The 10,366-nt window shown below is 33.6% G+C and overlaps 1 pseudogene; it reads right to left on the reverse strand.

The window, feature by feature from the left end:
* Positions 1-2,912: 2,912 nt before the first annotated feature.
* Positions 2,913-8,523, reverse strand: LOC107474680 (uncharacterized; annotated as a pseudogene).
* Positions 8,524-10,366: the final 1,843 nt, after the last annotated feature.

Genomic DNA, 10,366 nt, shown 5'->3' on the forward strand with positions numbered 1-10,366 from the left:
AGAGTTTCTGCACACCATAGATTAAGGGTGTGGAGCTCTGCTGTACCTCAAGTTTCAATACAATTATTATTACTTTCTATTCAATTCTCTTTTATTCTTATTCTAAGATATACGTTGCACAACACTTTGATGAATGTGATGATCCGTGACACTCATCATCATTCTCACCTATGAACGCGCGTGATTGACAACCACTTCCGTTCTACTTTAGGCCGGGCACATATCTCTTAGATTCCCCAACAGAATCTTCGTGGTATAAGTTAGATAGATGGCGGCATTCATGAGGATCCGGAAAGTCTAAACCTTGTCTATGGTATTCCGAGTAGGATTCCGGGATTGAATGACTGTGACGAGCTTCAAACTCTGAAGGCTGGGCGTGATGACAAGCGCAAAAGAATCAAGGGATTCTATTCCAACCTGATTGAGAACCGACAGATGATTAGCCGTGCTGTGACAGAGCATAGGACCATTTTCACTGAGAGGATGGGATGTAGCCATTGACAACGGTGATGCCCTACATAAAGCTTGCCATGGAAAGGAGTAAGAAGGATTGGATGAAAGCACTGAGAAAGTAGAGATTCAAGAGGAGCACAGCATCTCCATACGCCTATCTGAAATTCCCACTATTGAATTTACATAAGTAATTCTATCCCTTTTTATTTTCTATTTATTATTAAATTTTCGAAAATCCATAAACCAATTTAATATGCCTAACTGAGATTTACAAGATGACCATAGCTTGCTTCATACCAACAATCTCTGTGGGATCGACCCTTACTCACGTAAGGTATTACTTGGATGACCCAGTACACTTGCTGGTTAAGTTGAATGAAGTTGTGATCATAAATTTCAATAGAGCCAATTTTTAAATCTCATGCAAATACAAAGAGGATCACAATTTCGTCCACCACATGTCGCAAGCCACCTTGGTGAGTTGCTTTGATAGTGACAGAACGGAGGATCCTTGCTATGTTTTGAAATCTTTTAGTTTTTTTTTATTAGATCTCTCACTTTTGTATTAATTTTGTCTAGAGGCTTCCTTTATGAGAGGAAGTTTGTATAAGTTGTTTTACTTTCTAAACTATGTATGTCTGTATATACTAGCTGGCTTAAACTCCGCAGGCGGCGGCTAGATTCTTATGACTATTATACTTTGATATATATATATATATGTATAACTTAGGAACTTTACTTAAAGTACTAAGCAACTTTATTTGATAGAGCTTTAGCAACTCTAAACTCATCAAGAAATAACAATAATTAATTTTTATCAGTAAAAGTTAGACTTGATAATAATATTAATATTATTATCTAGATTCCATTATAATTAGAGCAAGTAAAATAAATAAATAACATAATAATAAAATTATATTGCCATTTATTTTACTTTGGGTTCGAAGCCGACTCGTCAAAATAAAACTAATCGCTTTAAAATATTATTTTAAGAAAACTTGCATTAATGCAAAAATTAGAGTTGTTACATCTCATACCTTAAAGAACTAGTTTGATTAAAAAAAATTCGAGAACCAAGTTAGAGAACTAGTGAGTTTTAGGGACTAATTTGGCCATTTAGTCGTACTTTAAATATGAACTACAAAGACATTTTTTGTTTTTGTTTTTCTTTAAATTAATGCTATAAGAATTTTTTTAGTCTCTTAAAATATAATCTACAAAAAAACTTTAAATTTTTATTAAAATTTAACTTTGTTTGATTTATAAAGAGGGTATTTTAGTTTTTTTAAATGAACTAAAAGTATATTTTAGCTTTTTTCTAATTAAATTTGAATTTTTAATTTTTAATACCATCAAACAATATCATTTTTTTTATAATGGCATTTTAGATTTATTTTTTAAAAATTAACGATAAAAAATTATTGTTCCGAGTTGTTATCTGAAATAAAGGTGGGTTTTGAGTCTGGACGTGAAGTCCAAACACTTAAAGTTGAGGATTCTTACTTGTTCATCGAGACGGTAGTTGTTTCTGACCTGTGTGAACAAGGCTATGCAGACTGAACTTGTCGTCATTGAGTCGATTTAGATGCAGCATTGCCAGCCTATTTTGTGGTTTAGCCATTCTTTAGTAGAAGTATGGGGTGGACCCATATTTAATAGGTCTATGTATGAATAATTATTTATTCTTTTAAAAATTTGTTATGAAAAAATTTTAGTTTCTAGAGTTCACATTTACTATGTCTAATATAATTAAACAAACATTATTTAAAAGCGTATTTAGTCTTCTTAAAATTAATGCTAAAAAATATTTGTTTTTTAAATGAATTTAATGGATATTAGTTTTTTTACGATTAAATTCAAATTTTAATTTGTAATATAATTAAAAAACCTTAAACATAAAAGAGCATTTTAGTCTTTTTAATATTAATACTAGAATACTAACTTTTAAGAATATTAATTCTTTAACCCTTTTAAAAAATTAATGTATAGTTATACTTAAAAATTTAAATAATATGCTATCTTCACAAATTACACATGTACTTTGTTATTTTTCATCACAATTATCTTTTTAGTGGAGATAGATTTATTCACGTTTAATTATTTTTATCACGACTTTAAAATTGTTGATAATATTTTTATTATTTTCGTCATTTAAAATTATTTTTATTGGCACTTATATTCATGAAAATATTTTTAGTAATTTATTTTTATTTTTCTACTTCTTGATTATATAACTTGCTTTTATTAGATAGATTCATTTATTTATAATTTTTTACAAGATATTAAATACTAAATTTTGATTATCCAACATTTTTTTAAATTGATTAAGAAATAAATTTATATATTTTTGTTTTAAAAAAATAATTTTATATTTAAAATTAAAATTTTCACATACCTTTTTTTTGGTGACTGAAATAAATTAAATAAAGAAAAACAAAACAAACAAAACAAAGAACTGCTTAAATAGAGGGACAGTCCCGTTTAAGACTACTCTTAAACTCCTCCCAAGGTGAAAGAAGCTCCACATGCGAAAGTTGTAACTTCATCGCCATCTTTGCCATAGTATCTGCCACCGTATTTGCTTCTCTCATAATCAAACGAAAGTCAACACGCCAATTCCAACGCATGATATCTCTTATTTTGAGCACCAATGGATCAATAAATCCAAAACCATCTTGAGTAACAAGATTAAATGCTTCCACACAATCCGTCTCACAAATAACATCTCGTTGACCCACATCCCAAGCTAAGAGATCCTCTCCAAATAGCAAATAATTCTCCTTGAAGAATACTATTACTCTCAATCATTCCCAAACACCCCCTTTGCCAATTCCCATTACAATCTCGAATAACACAAGCAAAACCAACACTATCACCCGAACCAAAATAACTAGCATCACAATTAATCTTAAAAGTACCAATGGATGGGGATTCCAAAAACCATTTAGAGTAGAGGGAATGGACATACGTTATAATTCAAAAATATTCCTAAACTCATTTTCTGAAGTTAATGCCAGACATATCACTTTTTCCTGAGGCCAAGTTTCATGGGGATTAAAGATGTCATTATTCCTTGCTCGCCATATCCACCAAAGTCCCGAAAAGAACTTGAACGAATGCTCTCTGCTATGATACAAGAACCAGCTCTTCAAATCCAAAGGATGACAAGAAATATCCAACCTATGCCAGACAAGCTGAGCTTTTGGACAATCCCGAATACAATGTAAAACCGATTCCTAGCTAGAAAGATATCTTGGACACCTATCCGATGACGACATCCCTCTTCTAAAGCGAAAACTTGCAGTAGGAAAAGCCTCTTTAAGACACAACCAAGCCAAAAACTTATGCTTTTCTGGAACAAGCTGACGCAAAAGCCAAAGCCAATTATCGCGCTCCTCCCAACCAAACAGCTGCTTACACAACCACAAGTAACCATTGCGTGAGTCATAGACTTTGGCAGCAGACTCACTCCAATACCAACCCACTTCCGGACCTGCTTGCTCATCTGGATTGTAAGAGAGAATATTACCTTTCAGATTTTGAGATAAAAGAGAATAAAGAGTATCCAAATGCCACCTACCAACCGACCAAATATCCTGTATCCGGAGATTCGAATAAAAAATGTGAACATAATCCATCTCATTAGATAACCGTCCTTCTCTCTTCCAGCTAGAAAACCAAAAATTCTGGTTCAAATCTCCAATACACCAAGCAAACCCATCCTTCAACACTTCCCAAGCCTTGCAAAGACACCTCCAAATGGGAGAGTCCTTATTCTTAGGATAACTAAAACAATCATATAGCGATGATCGGTATTTGGCATCCAACAATTGGACCCATAGCTTGTTTGGCTGCTGGAAAAAAGTCCAAACTAGCTTTCCAAGAAGAGCAATATTTACACAATAAGGATCTCTAATCCCCAAACTTCCATATTTTTTTGGAGTAACCAGTACCTTCCAACTAACAAGATTCAATCCTCTTCCATCAACTTGTCCTTTCCAAAGAAAATTCCTCATCACAGACTCCAATTTACTAATGATTCCTTTGGGAAAAATAGAGACCTGCATCTGGTACGTGGGAATAGCGGCGGCAACAGAATTAACCAAGCAGAGTCTACCAGCCCGATTGAGTAAACTCCCTTTCCATCTTGCTAGCCTACTCCGAATCTTATCCAGGACACCATTGAAAGATGAACGAGTCACCCTAGAATGGCTAAGGGTAACTCCAAGATACTTGCCCAAGTCTTGGACAAATCTGATAGAGGATACCTCAGTGAAAACCTCTTTTCTTGTTGCAGAGACATTCTTGGAGCAAAGCGCTTTAGATTTCTCCACATTAATCTTCATCCCAGATGCTTTGTAAAAAGTCTCTAAAACTAACATCACATTTTGCACTTGTCTCTTTGTAGCTTTACAGAATAGAAGCAAGTCATCCACAAACATTAAGTGGGATATTCTTGGTCCCCCTCTAGAAATAGCAACCGGCTCCCACAAGTCCAAATCAACCTGATGACTAATAAAGCATGCCAATCGCTCCATACACAACACAAAAAGATAAGGTGACATAGGGTCTCCTTGTCTAAGACCTCGGCTAGGAGTAAAGCCATTCAGACGATTCCCATTCCAAAGAATAGATAAGGAAGAAGCAGTGACACAATTCATAATCAAATTAAGTGTAGGAATAGGAAAACCAAAGCTCTTAAGGGTATGAGCTAAAAACCTCCAGTCAACTCTGTCATACGCTTTCTCCAGATCAATCTTAAAGGCCAGTGTGCCTTTCTTTGATTTAGTCATCTTCATAAAGTGGAGGACTTCTTGAGCAATAATGATGTTGTCAGGAGTTTCTCGTCTTGGAATAAATCCTCCTTGAAGCGGGCCAACAATCTCCGCAAGATGAGGACGAAGCCTATTAACAAGGACCTTCGTGATGATCTTGTAAACTACATTGCAGAGACTAATCGGCCTAAAATCTTTCATAGATACCGGTGATTCAACCTTTGGAATAAGAACCAGTAAAGTCTCCAACATTCTCGGATCAAGAGTAACACCGGAGAATGCCTGCTTAACAATCTTCCAAACATCAAGACCAATGATACCCCAATATTCTTTGAAGAAGAAAGCTTGAAACCCATCAGGACCCAGAGCTTTAAAAAAGTTCATGTGAAAAACAGTTGTTCTGACTTCCTCCATAGTAACTGGTGCCGTACGATTATTGCAAGCTTCCTCATTCAGAGAAAGAAGAGGCACATCATCAAGACAACCCAAATCAACATCATCCATATGACAGAATAAGCTTTTATAGAAAGACTCTGCTTCTTGACTCAGAACCTCTGGATCAATTTCCCACACTCCATCCTTGAGAAAAAGGCCATGAATCTTATTATGCTTCCTTCGCGTAAGAGTTTGAATATGAAAGAATCTTATATTCCTATCCCCGAACCTTACCCCACTGCTCTCTGGACTTTTGGAACCATAGGAGTTCTTCTTGCACTAGAGTATTATTATAATCATCAAGCAACTGTTGCTCTTGCTGACGCAAATAAATACTATCCACCACTTCCAAACGCTTTTGTAAATAATTAATCTGCTGCTCTAATTCACATTTCTTAACAAAACTGTTATCAAATACCTTCGAGTTAAACTCTAGTAAATTCTTCTGTACTTTCGAAAGCTTGCCATGAATCCCTCTATTACTAAACCACCATGACTGGTTCACAATATCACTATACCTAGGATGAGTAGCCCAAGCAGCAACAAATCGGAAAGGTCGATTCTCTTTAGGTTGAGGACGACCTTTACAACGCACCAGAATAGGGCAATGATCAGACTGAAGCCTATTTAAAACTTCTGCATAAGCCTCTGGAAAGATAGATAACCAACTACTATTTATACAGACTCGATCAAGTTTTTTTGCCACATCAACATAATTCTTCACCCTCCTGTACCAAGAAAACTGCCTCCCAATAGTCTTCAAATCAAACAAACCACTATCCCCTAATGAAGTAGCAAATATGTCTGCTCTTTGATGAGAAAATTGACAGCCCTTAGATTCATGAGAAAATTTGACTTCATTAAAATCACCAAGAACAATCCAAGGTCTTTGAAAAAGCATAGATTGTGCAACAAGATAATCCCAAAGAAGAACCCTTTTATTAAATTGAGGACTGCCATAAATACCACTACACCTCCAAATTAAATTATCAAAGTGAACCTCAACAGTAACACCCTGATCAAAAGCATCAATGAACTTACAACAAACACCCTTCATAGAGGATAGAAACCAAATACCTCCCTTATGCCCCTCTGCTTCTACTATACCAACAGAATGATACCCCAACCTTTCCCAAAATAATTTTAAATACTGAAAAACGGAGTGAGTTTCAACCACAATAAAGAAAACAAGTCTAAATTTCCTAACAAGTTCCTTACAATGCATCCGGGCTAACTTATTAGAAGCACCCCTAATATTCCAAATAATCATATTTAAACTATCCATAAATAATAGGGACAGAATAAGTAAGAACATAAAATCTAAACAGAATCACCAACCTCAATAGGTGGTTTGTCCTGCGATACTGGCACACTCTGATCCTCAATAATTGCCACCTTCGGACCCCCTAACACTCCACCTACCATGCTTCCATCTACTAAGGTTTCCTCCGTTGTGCCACCATTTTTATCAACTGGCGAGTTCTACAAGGAGGAAGGCTGAGGGCGCTTCCGTAGAGAAATTCCACGACGTGCAGGAGTTCTGCGCGATGGAGATGGCGCAATTTCATGTTTTTATCGCTTCCCCATCCTAATGCCAATTGATTTGCCTCTATCACCATGCAAATTGGGCCTTGGAACCCTTCTCAAACCATACTTGTGCTGCTTTCCATCTTGGTCCTTCAAACCTGATGACTGGCCCATTGTGAATTTTTCCTTACGCAACACTTGTTGCCAGCCCTCTCCATCATCCATGCATGCCTCATTAACATGACCATCAGGCACGTGAGCAGCCAATGATTCCGTAACCACATCCTTCCCTTTAACAACTCCTAATTTCTCATCCAAATTACGAGGATTCTCACCCAAATCACGAGCTTCTGATTCAGCCTTTTTTTGAATCTCATGATTGTTGTATGGCACTAGTGTCGGGGGCTTTATTATTTTTTCCATCACCAAAGAAATTTTTGTTTCCTTCCAATGACTCCTTCTCCATGCACAATGATTTATCATGCCCATATCGTGCACAAGTAGCACAAATCAACTGTAAACTCTCGTACTCCACTTCATAAGTCACATCCTCCACTATAATATGTTTGATTACAGGCAACTCAAGATTAATTTGAACACAAGCTCGAGCATATTTTCTTCTTTCTGCAAGCTTAGTGGCCAAATCTACTTTCACCGGAACCCCTATTGCAGAAGTAATTCACAACATTGTTTGTTCCTGGTAGCACCAAATTAGAAGTCCCGAGACTCGAATCCATACCAGCATTGATCCAAAGAATTTTTCGCATGGCCTAAAATCCACATCCCATGGCTTTATTTCAACATAGTTACCGTCTATCAACCACGGGCCACCAAGAATGACTTTCTCGCGATTCGCAGCAATATCAAATTTAACCAAAAAATATCCAAACATCACATCCAACAAATCAAACCCTCCTTTGATATGCCATACTATCCGAAGCTTATGCATGAGAGCCGTGTAGCCATAATGCTTATCCAGCACCTTGATCATGATGGCTTCCTTATAAGGTTCAGCTAGACAGCTATTTACCTCCTTGGTAAAACTGACACTTGGTGGACGAGAATCACCCTGTTTACCTGTCACTGTCACCGTCGCGATACCATCCCCAAATAAAGACCCTACTAATGCAAAGGCCTTAGACTTTTCTGCACTAATGACTTTATCTCTAAAAGAGACCTTGGATGGCTTTTCCAACTCCTCTCGAGAAGAACCCTCCTTAACACCGGATACACACCCACCCACGCTCTCTCCCTTATCTCTTCTGATGGCATGGCCATCTTTCTCACCGTGTTTCACCCTCAACCGCTCGCCTCCGTTCTCTCCTTCTCTCATTCTCCTTAATTAAAATGGTTAAGAATAGGATTCTTGTGTTGTTCTTTAAAATCATATTATTCTCTTGTAATGTTTTTTAAAATTAAAATTATCAAGTTGTCTATTTCCCTCATACCTTTTGATAAATTATATTTTATTCATATAAATCTTTTTTACTTCAAAAAAAGAAAAATTCTAACCCAGATTCATTCCAAATAGACCAGTAATGTTCATTTCCAACGCATAATGAAAACTATTTCTAAAAATTTGGACAGCTCACTCTAAGTTAATCAATTAACTATAATCACTCCTGCAAATTAAATCTATTCCCTGATTAAAAACAAAAACTGAAAATTGATGTACTTATAATACACATGTCATAATAATAATAATAATAAAAAATATCTATATACCTATACAANTTTGATAATTTAGTTTTTATGTTAGTACATATATTAAAATTACTAAAAAAATAAAAAATAAATAAAAAAATTAAAATGATAGTTTATTTCATTTTTTTTTCAAACACAAATAAACAAATTAAATAAACACTATTTTGACACTAACGTTTTTCTAGTGAATTAATATACTTTTTCTTTAGTTTGTTAATAAAAAATAATTTAAATACATAATTAATTAATAATAACAATAATATTTTCATATGAATTTTAAAAGTATTTCGCATATAAATAGTAGTTTCTCTAAATTAAATATCAAATATATAAAGTAACATCTCTAAACCAATTTTTGTAGGTTAAGTTCGTCAAAAATTTTGATATGATACCAATCAATAACATAAAATTAAAAAATATAATAAGTAGCTCAAAAAGGCTGTGACAATAATTCTAAAACTTCATTTAAAAGTTAAAATTTGTATGTTGGAATACTATAATTTTTTGTTTAAAAAATTTGCTGAGTTGTAGTTATCTTATGTTTAGGTCATGTTGAATCTATCATTTCGTAAAATTTTTGTAAAGTTAAAACAGATTAGACATTTTATTTTAGTAGTCTTATAACGTGTGCATCTCTAATCTTTTTGTTTCTATTAATGAATATTTTAGTAAAAAAAATAATTGCTTTATTTATTTATAATATTTATGTAATATCCATGTCGTAATTTATTTTTAAAAAATATAATATTAATTAAACTTTATTTACTGTTTTAAATTTTCATTCTTTATTTTTAAAATTAGATTAAATTGCTTTGTTCAACTAGATTAATAAAAAAGCTGTTATATATGGGAATGGATCCTTTTCGACGAGAAAAAAATTGGATGGTATCTAGTGTAAGATCTCACTTTTTATTGTTCTTTCTCTTTTATTTAATTTTGGTCCCACTTATAGAATTAAAGGTGGGAGTGGATCCTCTTCAATGAGAAAAAGATTAGATAGTATCCAGTGTAGGATCTCATTTTTATTGTTCTCTCTCCTATTTAATTTTGGTTTCATTTATAGAATTAAAGGTGGAAGATCACACTTTATTCTCTCAAATGTTAAAAAAAATGGAGAGATCCACATATTTAACAAAATATGGTTGAATTTAAAATATCAATTACAAAAAAATCGATAAAAAACTGTTGATAAGTCATAAAAATCAACAGAACTTGCATAGTTAAATTATTAAATAAATTGATAAAAAATATTTTTTTAATAATAAATTTATTGTTTAAATTATATTATTTTATAAGTGTAGAAGCACTTGCCATGCGCAAAAATATTTGAATTTACATTAATGTTATTCATAATTTTTGTTAAAAAATATATGCATAAATAAAAAAAACCAATTAAGTATATTACATACTAATTAATTTGTTTTAAAAAAAAACTAATAAAAAAATAAAAAAATTAGTATTAATTTTTTTAC

This window comes from Arachis duranensis, chromosome 2, assembly GCF_000817695.3.
Source record: "Arachis duranensis cultivar V14167 chromosome 2, aradu.V14167.gnm2.J7QH, whole genome shotgun sequence".
NCBI lineage: Eukaryota > Viridiplantae > Streptophyta > Magnoliopsida > Fabales > Fabaceae > Arachis > Arachis duranensis.